At 48.2% G+C, this 17724-nt stretch overlaps 1 protein-coding gene across 10 annotated transcripts in view; it reads right to left on the reverse strand.

The window, feature by feature from the left end:
- LPP (LIM domain containing preferred translocation partner in lipoma) overlaps positions 1-14379 on the reverse strand; it is a 667328-nt gene extending 652949 nt beyond the window's left edge. For 3 of the 10 annotated variants that reach the window (XM_073895738.1, XM_073895726.1, XM_073895704.1), the window contains exons 1-2: positions 14243-14379; positions 12689-12744 (exon numbers count right to left, since the gene is read on the reverse strand). The gene's annotated coding sequence lies outside the window, so the exon portion shown is untranslated. Of the gene's footprint in view, positions 1-12688; positions 12745-14046; positions 14152-14242 lie in introns of those variants that run through there. The other 7 variants (XM_073895741.1, XM_073895732.1, XM_073895691.1 and 4 more) reach the window with 5 other exon arrangements.
- Between the last annotated feature and the right edge of the window lie 3345 nt (positions 14380-17724).

A 17724-nucleotide genomic window follows, 5' to 3' on the forward strand; every position in this document is an offset into this window, starting at 1 on the left:
AACGGATGGAACAGAAGCTCCTCAGCTCTGCCCTAAGCCAGAAGTCCCCATAACACAATGGACTCCTACTTCTTTCCCTTCTCCTTTGCCCAAGTTGGTGCCAGCCAGAAGAAAATGAAGCTGGCGAATCAGAAGAGGAAAGCCATGGGAAAACTCAAGGCCCTTTGGGGTGGGAGGTGGGGAAATGGTGTTTGCAGACTGATGGGGATAAACAAGACCTGTCTGTATCTAATTTAGACTTAATAAGATAGTTTGCTGAATGTTAATTAAATACTCAGTGGTTGTTACCAACTGTGGTGATTAACTTAATTTTGAATTAAATAAGCAATAAATGCTTAACTGAAGTTGTATTAAATTTTACCCAGCAAGTAAGGAATATGAGGCTCTTAATTGACTTTAAACAAGATAGTTATGGCAAGTTAGCTGAATTTTTATTACCTGAAGATAACTGCCTTATTAAATCTAAATTGACTATTTTATTTGATAGAGAAATATGTCATCTGTTATTTCCATTTACCAAAAACATGTCCAGAAAGGTTCACACTTGTTCCAAACTGCCTGGATTGGGGTTATTTTGTTTTCTTGCCCTGCTTTAAAGATTTGTTTACTTAGTTGAGAGAGAGAAAGAAAGAGAGCCAGGGGCAGCAGAGGGAGTAAGAATCCCAAACGGACTCCGTGCTGAGCATGGAGCCTGACACGGGGCTCGATCTCAGGACCCTAAGATCATGACCTGAGCCGAAATCAAGAGTCAGATGCTTAACCGACTGAGCCACCCAGGCGCCTTTAATAATACGTTTATTCATTTAAGAATTAATGTAAATGTAAGAGGCAGAGAAGTCTAGGAAGGAGTTTACATATATAAGATTGAAGTGATCATATTTTCTAAATGAAAAATCAGGTCTCTGCTTTCTCAACATAGCTACAGTTTGGGGATGTTATGTAGGTGTCACAATTCTGAAATCTCTAGGATGTTTCCATGGCTTAAAAGGCGACTGACCTAAAACGTACGAAATCACAGTAAAAATAAATGGTTGGCTCCAATACTGAGCACACTGTATGTAGCCTCACTCTTCCAGAGTCCCCAGCTACAGCACACGTTAAATGAGGAGGTTGGATTGCAGATTACGGACTTTATTCACTATGTTTTTCTTTGTAGTATGTGTAGTTCCTGGAATAGTGCCTGGCGTCGGGTAGGTGCTCAATAAACACTGACCGAATGAATGAATAAAGAGTCGGCAACACAAAACGCTAAACGCTGCGCTGGATGCCTGGGTGGCTCAGTCGTTAAGCGTCTGCCTTCAGCTCAAGTCATGATCCCAGGGTCCTGGAATCGAGTCCCGCATCGGGCTCCTTGCTCAGCAGGGAGTCTGCTTCTCCCTCTCCCTCTGTCTGCCGCTCTGCCTACTTGTGCTCTCTCTCTGTCAAATACATAAATAAAATCTTTGAAAAAAAAAAACAACACTAAAAATAAATAAATAAATAAAAACAACACTAAATACTTCTAGCCCCTTCATACCAAGCCTCTCCAGCCCACTTAAATACTGCTATTTGACAACTCACACAAGGGAAAAACCACTACATGGGAAATTTTTTCAGTAATTAAAGGAATGCAAATTAAAACAATAATGAAATACCATTTCTTACATATGAACTTACCAAAGACAAATGCAAGTTATAAAATTAAATCCTGGTGAAGACAGAAACAAGGAAAGTCCCACACCGCTAAGGACTCTGCTAGAGGCTGTGTGGCAACTGGGATGAAAAGTATGAGAGATAGCATTTTGTGCCAAACGTCTTCCTTCAAAAGATGGAAGGAAGCCGATAAACATTTGTTAAAGGTCTCCCTGTTATGGGTCATGCACTACAGGGAAATGATCTTGGTCATCTTACCATCTGGTGGGCTGACAGAGAAAGTGGACAGAGATAACACTTTTCAGCAGGTACCACTTGGCAGGCTTTGCTGCTTTACTACACTGACCACAGAATTCCTTGCACAACCACATTATGTGGAAGGCACTGTTATCCCCTTTCACAGAGGAGACTAAGTAACCAGTACAAGGTTATCATGACTAACAAGTGGCAGAGCCCTGATGTGAACCCAAAGCTGCCTCTCTAACCATCCAGGCATTTGTTACTGCATCCCGGAGGAGATAAGAAATATATTCATAAAAACACATAATGCAAAGAACAAAATGGCAACTGCTGTCAGGGATAAGTGGAAGTGACAAAGCAAGAGTTGTCTTTAGGAAATGATTTAGAAGGAAGTGAGAGCTATTTGTCCACTGATGTCTACACTGCACCTTTTAACATATCAAATTGCATTTAGTGTTTTTAAAACTGAAAACTATCCTACTGTCCACATAGGTAACGTTTAAAGCAGGATTTGTTAATTTCAACAACTCTTTCGTTATGTAAAAATAAATATAGGGGCACCTGGGTGGCTCAGTCAGTTCAGCGTCTGCCTTCAGCTCAGGTCACGATCCCAGGGTCCTGGGATCGAGCCCCGCGGCTGGCTCCCTGCTCAGCGGGGAGCCTGCTTCTCCCTCCCCCCCTGCCTACTTCTCTGCCTACCTATGCTGGCTCTCTCTGTCAAATAAATAAATAGAATCTTAAAAAAAAAAAAAAGGATAAATATAAAGCCCAGGTTAAAAAAAAAAAGACTTTTTTATAATATTAAGTGGAAATACTGTACACATATAAAAAAGTGGACACACAATCTGGGGGGGTTAAGATTAGGGTTATGGTCTTGTAAGAGAGAAGAGACAGGTTTCAGGTGAAAGAGTTTTGGTAGGAGGTATTTTGGTATTTTTTTTTAAGGAGTTGAGTAAATGTATTCTAAATGAGATCTTTTTGTCTTTTGATAACAGACTATTGATGTTTACATGAGTTCAATTTGGTTTTTTCATTACTAAACATTCTTAAAACTCAAGTTCTCATTTATTACTTTGTTTACATAATTCACTCGTTCATATGTTCATTCAACAAACACTTATTAAATTCTTGCCACACATCAGGATCCACAATGGATATGAATATAAACGGAAGTTAGAGCTTGTCTTAGGGATCTGGCCAGGCTAGAACAGGAAGAATCTGAAATGGTGCTGACAGAAAACTCAAGTTAAAGTCCTGTTACAGGACTTTACAGCCAACTAGCCTGGGCCCCTGGAGAGTCATTTAATCTTTCTCTGTTCACATTCCTAATCAGTAAAACTTAGTAAATAACTACTCACAGCATTGTTATGAGGATTTGCCTGTAGTTCATAGGAAAACACACTTTTCACTGTAAAGCACTATAAAAATGGCGACTGGTAGAAAGTCATAACCATATTCCATCTTGATCAGGATCATGCAGGCCAGTCTAGGCCCTAAAGATCTCCTTGGTGGGTGTCAACCTACTGGCATCAAAATGGTCGATACTCTGCATGAACTACAGCCCACCATCCCTAGTGCCTCATCATCCATTTTCAACTTTCTCTGCCATTGATCCAATTTAGCTAAGAGGATCCTCAGAAGCCAAATGGACAGAGGGCCCCCAGGTAAGATGGTTACAAGCATCTATTCGGAGGAAGGGAGGGGGGAGGGAAAGGAGGAAGGGAGGAGGGAGGAGGGAGGGGAGGGGAGGGAGGGAGGAGGGAGGGGAGGGGAGGGAGGGAGGGAGGGGAGGGAGGGAGGGGGGAGGGAAAGGAGGAAGGGAGGAGGGAGGGGAGGGAGGGAGGGAGGGGAGGGGAGGGAGGGAGGGAGGGAAAGAAGGGAGAAGGGATAAGAAAAAAGAAGTCAGGGTTGGGCGACCTCAAAAACATTCTACATCAAATCTTCAATCAATACCTGAGTTTTCACTAACATTCCAATCAACCACTACTTGAATATCTCCAGTGATTAGAGATTTGATAACTCTAGGAAGAACCAATTCCATTCAATTAAGAGATTTCATGGAATGCTTAAAAGATAAAAAGGGACAGAGATCTTCTGCTCGACAAACAGCTATCTCAACAGCCATGCACTGTCACCTTTCTACAGACCCTAAGCAAGGATGGAACCAGGGCTGTGGACTTTGCATGTTTCACCTGCTCAGGCTCTGTGTTTCTTCTTGTTTAAATGAGAAGATTGGGTGACATCATTTAATATGTGAAACCTCCCCCATGTCCATGGCCTTGACCCAAACTCAGCTTCCCTTTGGCTTTTGCCTGGACTATTACAGTACATGTTGCCATCTCTAGTACCCTCCCTCCCCATCCAGCACACCATAACCAATGATGTTCCTAAAACACAGAGGCCCTGACTTGATTCTCCTTTCATACTGCAGCCTCAACTCCTTAGCAATCGAGACCTTTCTCCATCTCAGCCCCACCCCATCTTTTCACCCTCATTGCCCTGGCCTCTGTACTATGCAGCCCATTTCCAGTGACCCCAATTTTCCAAGGCACTGTGTACTCTCTCACCTCTGTGTTTCTGCCATGTGATTTCCCTTACTTAACCACCCTCTGCTCTTCTTGCCCATCAAATTCCCACTCATCCTTCGAAGCCCAATTAAATGACAGTCTCTTCATCAGTGAAGTTTCCCTCAGGTCCGCAGAGTTAGTCACCATCCAATCAGAGCCACCAGATACTTCTTGCATGCATTTTCCATCCCCAAAACCCAGACCAGAATTTCACTCATTCATTCACAGGTACGTCCGGCACATGGTGTGGAATGAATGAGTACAGGTGCATCAGATCAATGGACAAATGTATCTTTAGGGTCCTGCCCCACTGTCATTACTGGAACCCTAGGATTCCCCAAGTGAAGCTGCGAGGCCGCGGCCAGGAAGAGAGGTTTCCAGGTTGGAAATGACCAGACATCTGGAAAGCTGACCTACCTTTCACCTCATTCTAAGAAAAGGTGCTGCTTACCCTCCAGGTCCCTTCCGTTTGCCTTTCCCACGAGTCAGTGCACCCACACCCTGCCCTATTGGTGGCAACTCCCTGCTGCACTTCTTGCAAATGATTCGTTTTCATACCAAACAAGACAAAAGCTCCAGGTGCCAACTAAGTTTTGTTTTTCTTCCTGGGAACTGAACAAGAGCCATCTTCAGTGGAAACTCATTAGGCAGAGTAAGGGCAGGTTACTCTGGTGACTTCTTGGCACAGAATTTAGTACCGCACTGGGCTTCCACAGTGATCCTTGAGATCATTATCAAGATGAGCCAATGAATGGAAAAAGAAATGATTCAAAAACCTAGCTCGAGTAGACACACAGACAGAGAATCAATCTTATTTCTTTAGATTTAATAGCCAGAGCAACTTTAGCTGCCCCAGCATCCTGGACTGAGCCTTCCTGTCCTTCAATGTCCAACCTGAGAACCAGCCCTTCCAACGAACTGCCATACCTATTCCAGTACACTGGCACACCTCGTCTGTCCCCTACTGCACCCCTCCTGTGGTGGCACCTTCTTACATTCTGACAGGTTGAACACGTTTTCATCAACCCTGACCAACACTATGTGCCTACAATCTTGACAACCTCTTCCTCAAACTTTACCTTACAAAAGTAGTTCACTGAACCAACGTTTCTTGAGCGTGTCGCATCTCCTCCACCAAAAATAGTGGGTGTTTGTTGAGTCATTATGACAGGCCTAGCCTTATGCTCGCTTTTTGCACGACCTCCCTCGAAACTTACCTACAAGTGGGACAACCGTACCATCTATCCTCCAAATCAGAACACCTTTGGGAGTGAAAGGGGTCGCTATCAGTCCTGCACTGGGACATGGACATAAACCAGGGCTGTGCTGAGCAGACCAGAGAGTGGGGTCCCCTCTACCTGTTGGCCAAATAGGGTAGCTACAGCCACCTTTACAGACAAGAAAACTGAGGTTCACATTAAAGACAGGAATCCCTTAACATCCACCAAGTGGTCTTCCAAAGATGCCAAAAAATTCACACTACATTCGGCCACAGCCATCTTCTAAGGGGGTCGGTCGGGCCCTCTACGTCCCAAAGCCCTCGGACATGGCAGCTGATTTGCTGGTTAATGGCCTGAGTGACGAAGGAATGCTAACAATGGCTATGGCAGGAGAAGTGCCCATACTGGGGGTGGAACAAGGCCAAAACACACTCCTTGAAGGTCAGTGAAATCACCCCACCCTGTCCTGAGCCTCTCGCTGACCTGAGCCACGAAAGGTTCCCACACAAGCTTCGGAGGGAGGACTGGAGCCACCCCTCCATACCAGCTCTCCATTTTAACCACGGGGGGCTTTGAAGTGAAGCCATGACACAAGCAATTACTGCAACAGAGCCAACCCTGCAGGGCTGAGGCACTGACACCAGATGGACAAATCCTATGAGGGAATGGGATGGCTGCAAGAGAAGAGGGGCCGTTACACAGCCTGCAAGCGCCGTGGCTGTCGTCGGCACTCAGCCCCCTTTGCAGGGCACACTGTTCTCCACACTGATGCCCTCATCAATAAGAAGTCTGAAAACATCGAAGTCAGTAGAGCAAGTCCTGCCTGCGACCACCCCAGGGAGCACTCTCCAGTAAGTGGTACAGCTACGATTCAAACTTGGCGCGGCTGTCTGGGTTACACCCCACCATCTCCACCCGTAGGCAAGGGATCATCACCGTGTGCCGGACCCCATGCTCAGGCCCAGAAGCCGCCCCACTGCATGCTGCATTATAGTTTATAAAGCACTGTCAGGGAAATCCCTCCGGTCCTCACAAATGCATCGTGATAGAAGATCTCTATTTGAAGGTAACTGAAGCTCAGGCATGTTCTAGAACTTAAGGCCACGGCACTAGTGGGTGGCTCAAAGAGAGGTCTTAGCTTTTCATATACCAAAAACGTTCAGTGATGGTACTGCCAAAAAGATAGCCCAGACCCTCAGGGTTGGGGGTCTCCAACCTGATTCTCAGTTGCCTTCCAAAATCACAGACACAGCAGCGAATACGAATTAGCACAGAGTGAAATAATACTAACGGTTTCTTGCCTGTATATAGGGCCTGCTAAGGACGTGCCCGTCAATGTCAATTTCTCATGCTTACCTTCAAAAGTTAAGGAGCAGGACTAGAGCTTTGGAGATGGGAGCCTGACTCTCATTCTGCCAGTTAAAGCGGAGCACCCCATGGGAAGGTTCTTCACCCCTGGGCTCTTACCCACACTCTGCAGATATGACTAATCCTGCTAACCCATCTCTTGGATTGCAATTGGGAGCTCAGTAATAAAAACGATTGTAAAATGCATCTCCACCACATAAAAAGTGCTACAAAGGCAATGCAATACTAATGGGTTCTGTGAGATGGGTTGTGATGGGTAGGTTTAACAGGGAAGGAAAAAAACAAAAGGATCTACCCTGTAATGGACCTAATACTGGCAGCCTCAAAACCTTTACACAAGCAAAAGTAAGTAAAATTGAAAGGGGACGGGTAGGGGTGGGGCTGGGGGCTTCAAGAAGCCGTGAAGTTATCATGCAGTCAGAACCTTGGTTCTTGCAAAAAAAAAAAAAAAAAAAAAAAGGGAAGGGCATAAATGGCAGTAAAAAGAAATCAACCCCCAACCACACACACACTCAAACGGAACCATCTTGATCACTTTGTTTCAAAGTACAAAGTACAAGGTCCAAACCCAGTAACAGTGATCTCCAAGTTATATTCCCTCCCAAATTCTCCAAAGCAAAGCCATGGGGGGGGTGGGGGGGGGGCGGGGCAGGGGAAGTAGGGCAGAGAAGGAATGTGTCAGGCCTGGCTCAGCAGAAACAGAAGCAAAAATTTACCTTTGAAATACAATAAAAATTTTAAAAAAACAAAAAACACCTTTGAAAGAGATCTGGCCTGGGAGTATGGGCTGTGGCCCAACTCCAGCTCAGCTGACAAGGATGTGACAGAGCAGTGTGTCCCTTTCCCAGGGCCTCGATTTCCTCACCTGTACAAAGAAGGATCCGGTTGCCCTAGCACCAAGGCCCAGCCCACATTTCTAAGGCAGGAACTGGCTGCTTGATCGAAGCTTCTTCGACTTCCTATATGCTTTGGTCACATAAAGAGTTTTTTCCAGCCAAGGCTGATAAGCTGGCAAATATTTAGGACAAGAGTAGGAACTTAGCTGCCTGGTATGCTTCTAACAGCAAACAGCTCCAGGCATCCAGTTTTCCCCTCTCTTCTCTGCCAGACTGGTGCAGGCCCACTATCACCCACCCTGGAACTGATCAGCACCCTCCTAAAGGGGCTCCCTGCCTCTGCACTTGATCTGCTACCACTCTGCTCTCTGAAACATGGATCCACTAAAACCCTTCTTTGCTCAAAAAGTAAAAAAAGCCCTCCTGCCCCCCCCAACTGCCATCATCCTTACCCTTCCTGGCAGCCCTTTCCCGCCTAAGCCTCCCAAACCAGCCCCATCTTTTACCCCGCAAGCTCCACACACACACTTCCATTCACCATACACTTTAAGGCTTCAGGACGATACAAAGATATCGAGTCCCTCTATCTGGAAAACTCTTCCATCCCCGTCCACCATATGCACTCCTACTCACTCTTCAAAACCCAATGTCTTCTCCATGAGCATTCTCCTGTTCTTCCAGGTGGCGGGTCACTCCTTTCTTAGTGGTCCCATCAGCCCTGTGTGCATCACTCTCATAGGGCCTTACCATGCTCTATTTTAGTCTCTCTCCTATACTGGAATAAAGAGCCATAGAGCCCAACCCTCAGTTGTCTTTGTCAGCCAGTATCCAGCATTTCTGTCTAGGACATGTTAATCTCGCAGTATCCCTGAGCTGCACTGAACGCAAGAGACTGAGGTGTATGTGAGTACACATATGTGAGGGACAAGGGGGCAAGGGGCCTGGGAATGGCTTCACGGCACAAGGTGGGTTTGGGCCTTGAGTTTAAAGGGTCATAGGTTTACAACAGGCAAGAGACTCTGGCCAGCCTGGAACTCCAGGCAGGGAGAACAGTACAGGCAAAGGCATGGATCGAGAAAAACATCAGGTTCATGGGCAACAGGACCACCCGGCTGTGGAAGGAAAAGCGAAAGAACACTTGCAAATGCACTCAGCCTTCAGATGGCGTGCTGAAGAGACTCCCCTCTACACCAGGGCCCTAGTCTTCACCCTGACGACGAGACTGCCCAATGCCAATGCCACCTGGGCAGGCTACAGCCTAGCTGGTCCTCCATCCAGTACTGGGACTCCATGGGCCCAAGCTTCTGGGTTAGTCAAAGTGCCTCTCCCCCATCATTGCAACCGTGTGGTTGCAGTGAAATACATCAATCCCTTTCTTCATCAAACCAATGCTTCCAAAGCACCTACCATGTGACAGGCACTCTTCTGGGCCTGGGGATATGGTCATTCACAAGGCAGGCATTTTTGCAATCCTCGAGAAGCTTATTTTAAAGTGGAGCAGGGACAAAGATTAGCAAACATATAAAGTCAAGGGGTGATTGGTGCCTACATTGTGTCAGTGAGTGCGGTTCATTCATTGAACAAATAGTACTGAACATCTTCAGAGCACCAGAGACCAGAGGGATTCAAAGATGAGATAGGCAAGGTCCTATTTACTTTGCTGAGTGCCAGTCCTAGCATCTGTCTCCACACCTGAAAATGCCTTTATCTCTGAGTCAGTGAAATGCAAATGATCCACCTGAGGCAGGTAGGCCACAGGAAGAACTGGAGTTGATCCCCCAGAGTCCTGAGCTGGAAAGCCAACTTGCAGGAAGGTGTGCGCGTGACGGGAAGAAGAGCAGGCAGGATCCAACAGGAGCTCTTCAGCTCAAGTCCAGAGGACATCCAGCATTGTGGAAGGAGCCACAGGTCAAGGGCAAGGACAGGGATCAAGACCCTCCCTCACTTCCCTTCTTGAGTGATTTTATTGCCCCAACTGCCTCTCTATAGGGATACATCAAAGCCTTATCACTACAGAGGAGGGAACAATGTGGGGGGGAGGGGCCAATGGTTTGCTGGAGAGGCTCTGTTCTGTCTGGCTAGGTTTGGGGAGAGAAGACACGCAACAGGTAGAGGGAATGGTAGTATCTTGAGAGAGAAGGGGCTGGGCAGCAGCATGTGGAAGTAAGAAGCCTGTTCGAGCACTTAAACCCTCGACTGTGATCCCACCGGGCCCGGTGCATGTGAACTGAATTAAATTCCAAGGAAGGGCACTGGAAAACACCACTGATTTGCATTTCCATTCTGTGGACACAGAGAACAGTGATGAAGCTATAGATCAGGCAAAGGCTGAAAACTTAGCCATGTCACTAGCAGTTGTGTGACCTTACTTAACAAAAAATTCATTTTCTCATCTGCAAAGTAAGACCGAAAATCATAAAGCCTCCTTTAATCCATCAGTATGAGAATTACATAAGCACCTGGGAAGCACTCAGAAAACTGTCAAAATTATTATTATATTATTATTACTGTTATTAAGAAAGAATGATAAAAAGATAAACATTTTCCAGCTTCCATTCTGTGGTTTACCTGCTGCCAGGCATGAATCCCATTAAGCCTCCTGACACCCGCCCACCCTATTCACAGACAGTGAGGAGAGGTGAAGTCCTCATCAGTACATCAGTGTTCTGTCTCATTTCTGTGACCCACAAAGGAATGTACCAGCCATTCGCACCACACATCCAGGAAGTGTGGACCAGACTCCCATACCACACTTCTGCTCCGAGCCTTCCCCCTTGCCTCACCTTTAGCTCATACACACCTTCAAGCCCACAGTCTTCCACTCAGATAGCAGCTTCCAACCTGCAACACAGCTTTACCTCCTCCTTCCTCACCAGGGTTTCTTCCAGCAAGGCGCAGCCTTCCAACGCCACATTCCAGGAAAAGTCCCCACCAATGCACACACTACGCTAGGACTCCTAATTACGGACCAGGGTCAAAGTCTCAGCTTCATTTAAACAGTTACTAAATGTGTTACTGTGCTTCCTGCATTACCATCCAAATGCCTAATCCCAGCAACACTTCCAGAACCCCCGCCCCAGTGCGTTCTCAAGTCAATCTCTAGAGAAGCATGTAATGACCCTTTAGCCTACAAGATAAATTTAAATCTACTTAGCAAATTAAATTTTTAAATCTCCATTTCCCACAGCCCCCTTCGCGCTGCTCATTCCAAACACAGCCTCATGCATAAACCTTCCCTGTGGCTGCATATGCCTAACACATCACATCGGTGTCTTACCTGTCCTTCTTCCACGTGGCCAAGTCCTACTCAGCCCTAAAGATTCTCTTCAGACACCACTCCCTCTGTGGTTGCTTCCCTGAAGTCGACCCTCCTCAATGCAGAGCAGCCAAAACATACCCTTATAACAGCACACACACACACACACACACACACACACACACACACACTTGTGCTCTCAAGGAGGACAGGGGCTGTGTTCCCTCATCTTTGTACTCCTGGGGCCAGCCAGTTGCAGAACTTGTGAACCTCACACACTGCTCTTCTCCTTTCTCTGCACAAATTAGCTGTGTGTTCCATCCCCTGCTTTTACCAGGTCACCAGGCATCATCTCTCTTGACCAAAAACCCATCATTATCCCAGCATCTTAAGCCATAGTTCTGAAATCAAATCCAACCGGACTCTTCCCTGTTCCCAATTAACCGGTGCCAAGTTCACAGTGAAGTAAAGTCACATATTAACACCAAGATCAAAGTTCTGGGCTGTAATTTTGAGCACATCTCTAATTAGCCCTGTGACCTTGGGCAAAGGTTCACATGCTGATGACAGTGTCACCAGGCCCAGTTCTCGGGGGGACTGTTTGATACCCAAATGGAATATCTGATGGGAAACTGTTTAATCAAGTGCAGAGCCCTGCACATTCATAAAGGGTATAATGCAGAAATTTTATCAAATCTAACCATCAACTGTTAAGATGTACCATTATCAACTTAGAATGAAAAACTGCTCGGCCATGACACATCTGTGATTATGAGAACCCAATTTCAGTCATATTAAAATGTGAAGTGTTTTAGAATTAATGAAATAAAATTTATTTGTCTCAGTAAATTTAGAAACCTGCTACAAATTTTTCATATTTGCCAATGGCCCATAATAGGTACTTGGTAATATATGCCAAGTAAATGAATGAACACCCACTGAGAATACTCTTAGGCCAAATTATTGCCTCTCTCACTGGAATTGGGCGGCAGGAGGCCTCCCAATGCCAGTTCCTCCCCCTCTCAATCATGTCCCAGCCTGATCAAAACCCTCAAAAGAGGACTTCAAGTCACATCCCAACTCCCTTCATAATGAAGCCTCCTCTCCACCAACCACTGTCTGGAACTGTCCACCTTCCCAGAACAGTGACTTCTCCACCAGAACATGTCACCACAAAAAGAGTCCTACTCAGTCCCAGCCGTAGTAACCAGCTCAGCACCTCAGCTTCTCCTCCCTCCAACCATCCCCAAAGCCAACTCTAGGCCCACCCACTGCTTACAAGGAGCAGAAACCTGGGAGAATGCCTGACCCAAAGGGCCCAGGCCTGTACCCTCAACCAGACAGCTAACCCCAACTACTCATCTCCCATCTAGAGTCTACATTCTAGACTATAAAAGCCTGGGTGTTGTGCATGGGGGACTGCCTTGCAAAGATTAAATTCAGGATACACACTCTTCCTTTTAACTGACCCCTGGTGCTGGCAGGAACCCGGAAGGACGGAAGGCTGGCTGTGGAGTGGAGAGAACCCTGTTTTGAGTTCTGGGCCCCCCACCATCCACCATTACTCACTGTAGGCTCCAGAACCAGCACCCACCTCCTCTGGGCCTCTGCGTTTGTTTTCCTACCTGTAAGAGTGAGGGAGGGTAAGGAATTGGGGGTGGGGGGCAGTTAGCTGCTTTCCCTCCTTCTGTCTAGAGACTTTCTTAAAAATGCACAAGTGCTGGGAAAGGTAAGCCATTAAGTCACTAACACCTTAGTGAAAATGAGTTTCATTAGGAGGCAAACAATTTAGAAAAGGGTAATGGAAACAAAGTTAAGTGAGTCTTGTACTAGGAAAGCAGCTCAGGGATGACCCTACATTTTTGCATTTTGTGTTGAGGGCAGGAAGGCAGTGAATCCCTGGGAGGGGAAGGGAAGCCAGAGAGCCCTTTCAGTTCCCGGAGCACTCCCTAGTCCCAAAGGCGTCGCTCTGTCGAGTACTCAGGCACAATTCCACTCTTTATCTCATCTCATGTACCCCCTCCATCCAACCCTATGCCCGCAACACAGTCACATTTACAGTTTCATCTCCACTCTCCACACTTTATTTAGTCTTCTCTCCTCTGCATTCCCCACCCCCACCCCCGCGCAAATGGCCTTCCTGTCGCTGGCTGGCTTCAGGAAACCCCCTATCCTTCAAAGCCTTGATCAAGCGCGGCCCCTCCAAAGGGAGAAATCAAACTCCTTCCCTTAAGCGCCTGAAAACTTTATCCATGGCTTTCCCACCCCCCTCACCCCCCCGCACTCTGCACTCGGGTCAGCTTGGGCACCTCGGTTGACTGCGTGCTCCCTGAGGGCAGGGACTGGGCCCCACCAGCCTCTCTGACCCCGCACACCCAGCACAACGCGTGGCACACAGTGGGTGCTGAAGAAATGCTTGGAGAAAAAGAACCAGGAGTTGGGAACCTTCCATGTCAGTTATGGCTCGGCCTCTACGGAGTGACTCCGGGGAGGCCCTCCTTCTCTCTGGGCCTCAACTGAGCTGACTGTAAAATGGGGGGACTCGAATTACCGGGTTCCTAGGCCCTTCCCACTGTGACAACTGGGATTCCGCGAAAGCTCCCAGCGGCTGGGTGTGGCCCCGCCCCCTGGACGCCCTGAAAAGCCCGGGCAGGGGGCGCTCAGGGAAGGGCGCCAACCCCGCCCAGCCCCAGGTCCGCGCTTCCCGAAACCTCGGGGTCCCCCACCCCCATGCGTGCACCCCGTGATTGCGCCGCGGCCGGCACTTCCGCACCGCGGGCCCTGGGGCCCGGGCTGGGCGCGCACTCCGCGCCCTGCGCCCCGCGCTCCTGCCTCCCCGGAGGCGCTCGCGCCAGGGGAGGGCCGGGGGTTCCCGAGGCGCCCGCGAGCGGAGGGTGGGGGGAAGGAAGGAGGATTTGCAACAATACCTCGGGGAGGAGGCAGCCGGGGCAGCGGCGGCGGCGGCGGCGGCGGCGGCGGCGGCGGCTGGAGGCGGAGGCAGAGGCGAAGGAGGAGGTGCCCGGGCACTCCCCCTCCCATTGTCCCCGGCCCCGGACAGGCCCGGCCCCGCGCCCCGCACCGCGCCCCGCGCCCCGCGCCCCGGGCCGTGCAGCCAGCCCTTACCTTGCAGCGCCCGGCTCTCCCCTGCTCGCTAACGCTACTTATCCCGGGAAAGCTCGCGCGGGGCCCGGGAGCGGACCCACAGACAAAAAGTGAAACTTCGGCAGGGCTGGAGCGGCTGCTGGTTGGTGCCTTTCCCCCTCCTTCCTCCCCACCGTCCCCACCCCCTCCCCTCGGGCTCCCGTGCGGTGCCCTGAGAGCTGGAGGCTGACGTCAGGGGCCTGAATTCCTGACTTTGCCTGTACGCATTTGTCCATGTAAGGTATGGGAGAGCGTGTGCCCGCGGGGCCGCCGCGCAGCGCTCGCCTGGCGGGGGAGGGGGCGCCAGCTAGGGCTGCAGCTAGGCCAGAAGGTGGGCGCGCGGAGGGCATGTTACTTCCTGGGAGGAAGAGGAGGAGACGCGGGGATGCAGGGAGCTTGCAAAGGAGGAAGGGAAAGAGGGAGGTGTGGAGGCTTTGCCTGCGCTGGAGGAAGAGGAAGCAGACGTAGAAGGAGGAAGCGGCTGAGTGGAGGGGCTACTGAAGAAATGGGGGGACCGTGTCTACTATGGAAGCGCCAATTTAGGGCGCTGAGCCTCAGCAGAAGACACCCTGCCATGGAATTCCCTTCGAGATCTCGCTCCTGAGCCTCGCCCTGGATTCCCAGCAACATTCATGAACCTACTGGATGGCAGAGCTGGCAAAGACCAACTTCCAAACTCTCCCACTTCACGCAGAAAACCGAAGCCCTGGGAAGAAAAATGACGTGCCCAGGGTCATACACAACACAGATCCAAGCGCGGGACCCGGATGCTTAGGCTCCCAGCCGCGTTCCCGCTGCCAGGCAGGGCCCTAGGGGACCCCTTTCGTCCCACTGAGCCATGAAACAGGCTATGTGTCCCTGGACAACGCGGACCACCCTGTGAAGAGCTTGCCAACTTCTCTTGGTCCCAGAGTCAGTTCCTGGAAGGTTCTGATTGACAGCCCTGAGTAGCTGTGACAATCATTTGCTTCAGGGCAGCTTCCCCTGTCCTGTACTCAGAAGAACCCCTGCAGTTTAGCATTTACTTCCCAGGCTTGTCCCAGAAGCCCAGAAAGCTTGCTGTGAGCTTACAGCTTCAAAAAAAAAAAAAAGGAAAAAAAAAAAAATCTGTGAACTGGGTGAACTGGTTTGAGTAGAGGCAAGCCTGTTCTTGGAAGGTTTGAGTCGGATTTTTTTTTCCCTCTGACATTTGTAAATACGAGCAACCATGAAAACCACCATTTACTTTGTCAAGAGGTTGTAATGTTCAGCAGCTAGTGCCTGGAAGGCACTCAAGGCTGTAGAGTTTGTTTCTTTGTATTTCTGGCCTCCTGTACCTAAAATAATCATCCCTCACCTCAGCACATCATGAAAGTGCTTTTTCACGGGTTTATTAGGTCTTTGTGTTAGGTGGGACAAAGTGTAATCCCTCTTTAATATCTGAGGATAAAAAACAAGTAAAGTGATTTGCCCAACACAAGATAAAGGACTGAGCTAACACATGAACTCACCTCCCCCTATCCAGGTCGCATGACTAATGGTGGGCGCGGGTGTCCACCCAATAAGGAGGCCCTCACTCCCAGCAGGACATAATTCCCATTCATGGATGTTGAGAGTACCTATTCTTGAAAATTCCAGAACTTGGTTCTTCTTGGATTTGGAGGGATTTTTTTCAACCAAGAATTAAAGAAGTGAATGTAGAAACACAGGTTATTACACTTACCGTTTCTTGAGCACCTTCTTTGTGCAGAGTCTTTTAATTCAGACATTCCCGGGTTCAGATTACTTAATCTCTCTTCCTCTCAATTTCCCAGCTACACCTGCAAAAATTGGAAATAGCAGAGATAAGGTAAAGAGTACCCATGCCATGCAATCATGAAATATTTTTTTCTTTGCAACTAATAATACAGTTTGAAATAGGAAATATGAGCTCTTAAAAGAGATTTTGTCCTGGGGCTTTCAAGAGTCAGATCCTATTACAACACAGTTCACTTAGTCTATCTTCAACATTGCAGCAAACTCGTATTCTGAATGCTGTTGTTTAATACCAAAAAACCCTGGTATCCCTCAAAGTAAGAATGGGTTCACCCAATCCCCATCCAATATAACGGGGCTTGACCAGCATTTCTTTTTTTCTTTTCCCTAGTAACCCACTTATAAAGGATAATAGGCTTCTAATGAGGATTAATAAGATTTAATAAGGTATAATTAGAGTCATTCATTTCCTCTATCATACACATTATAAGAGTGCTGTGTTGGATCCAGAAATGCTACTAATTATGTTGAAACTGTTGTATGGGTGTGTTGGGGAAGATCCCTATGTTTCTTCTCCTGAGATATTGAGGAATTGCTCAGGTGGGCATGGTGTTAGCACAAGCATTAAAGTTAATCAGGAAAGATCATTTCAACTCATGAGGCACTCACCAGGAGTATAAGAAGCAGAGTCATAAATTGGATGCTTGCTTGGTCAAGGGCATGTGGGGTAGTCATCAGTGCAAACCCAAGTCAAAAGCCTCATTCTCATTTGCTGATCTGGTTTCTTTTGTATTCTCACTTTTTTCAACATGCCCACTAAAACCTGCTGTGTTCAGGGGCTTAAGAAAGAAGGAAACATTGTGTAAATTTGCAGACTCAATGCCAGAGAAATATAGGATTACCCATCCAGAGGCTAAAGGAAGCACAGGATTTCAGGTGGGGCAGAGGTCCTGTGATCCCGGGATGGCAAGCTGGTGGTCTGAAGGCCTACAAAAGCATTCTCACTGTTCCAGTGATGGCACACACAACTTCCAGGAAGGCGGGCTGTGGTCCCACCATTCCCTTCCATCCGCTACAGCCCCTTACCCAAAGGCCTCTGTGTAGCTCCTGGCAGTCCAGTCCCCGTGCTTAAGGGAAGCGAGGAAGTATTCTGAAGACTTTTCATATGCTTTGTATTTAACCTCACAAAACCTTTCTAAGGTCAACAGTATTATTTTTCTCTATTTTGCCCTTTTGCCCACAAGGAAAGTAAAGCCCAGGGAGGTTAAGTAGCTTGCTCTTAACACAGAGCTGGTACATGGGGAAGCTGAGACTCCCCCTCCGAGCCCAGGCAGCCCAGCACTAGCTCACCCGCTGCTGAGTGAACATCTGGTCTCAGTGAGAACACTCCAGTGTGCAGAACTCATAATCCGCCACAGCTGACCAAAGGGAATAGCTATGAAGAGGCTATCGGAGAACCACTAAGGACAAGAGGAGCAGGGAAGATGGAAGCTAAACACCAACGTGATATTGCTTCTACCCAGCTTAAACGCATCAGGCCAAACTCCTTTGGTGTGGTTAGCACAGCCCTTCAGCCTCATCTCTGCCCATCTTGCCCACACAACCACCCTGCAGCCAACGGAGGTCTCGTGGTTTTCCAAACACTTCTTGCCTATCTGCATTCATCTGCCTTCTCATGGATTCTTCTTTCTCACAGCAATGCCCTTCCTTCTCCATCCACCTGGCAACCC

Source organism: Callorhinus ursinus, unplaced genomic scaffold, assembly GCF_003265705.2.
Source record: "Callorhinus ursinus isolate GAN/ISIS: 27379988/994484 unplaced genomic scaffold, GSC_fseal_2.0 scaffold1, whole genome shotgun sequence".
In the NCBI taxonomy this organism is placed as follows: Eukaryota; Metazoa; Chordata; class Mammalia; order Carnivora; family Otariidae; genus Callorhinus; species Callorhinus ursinus.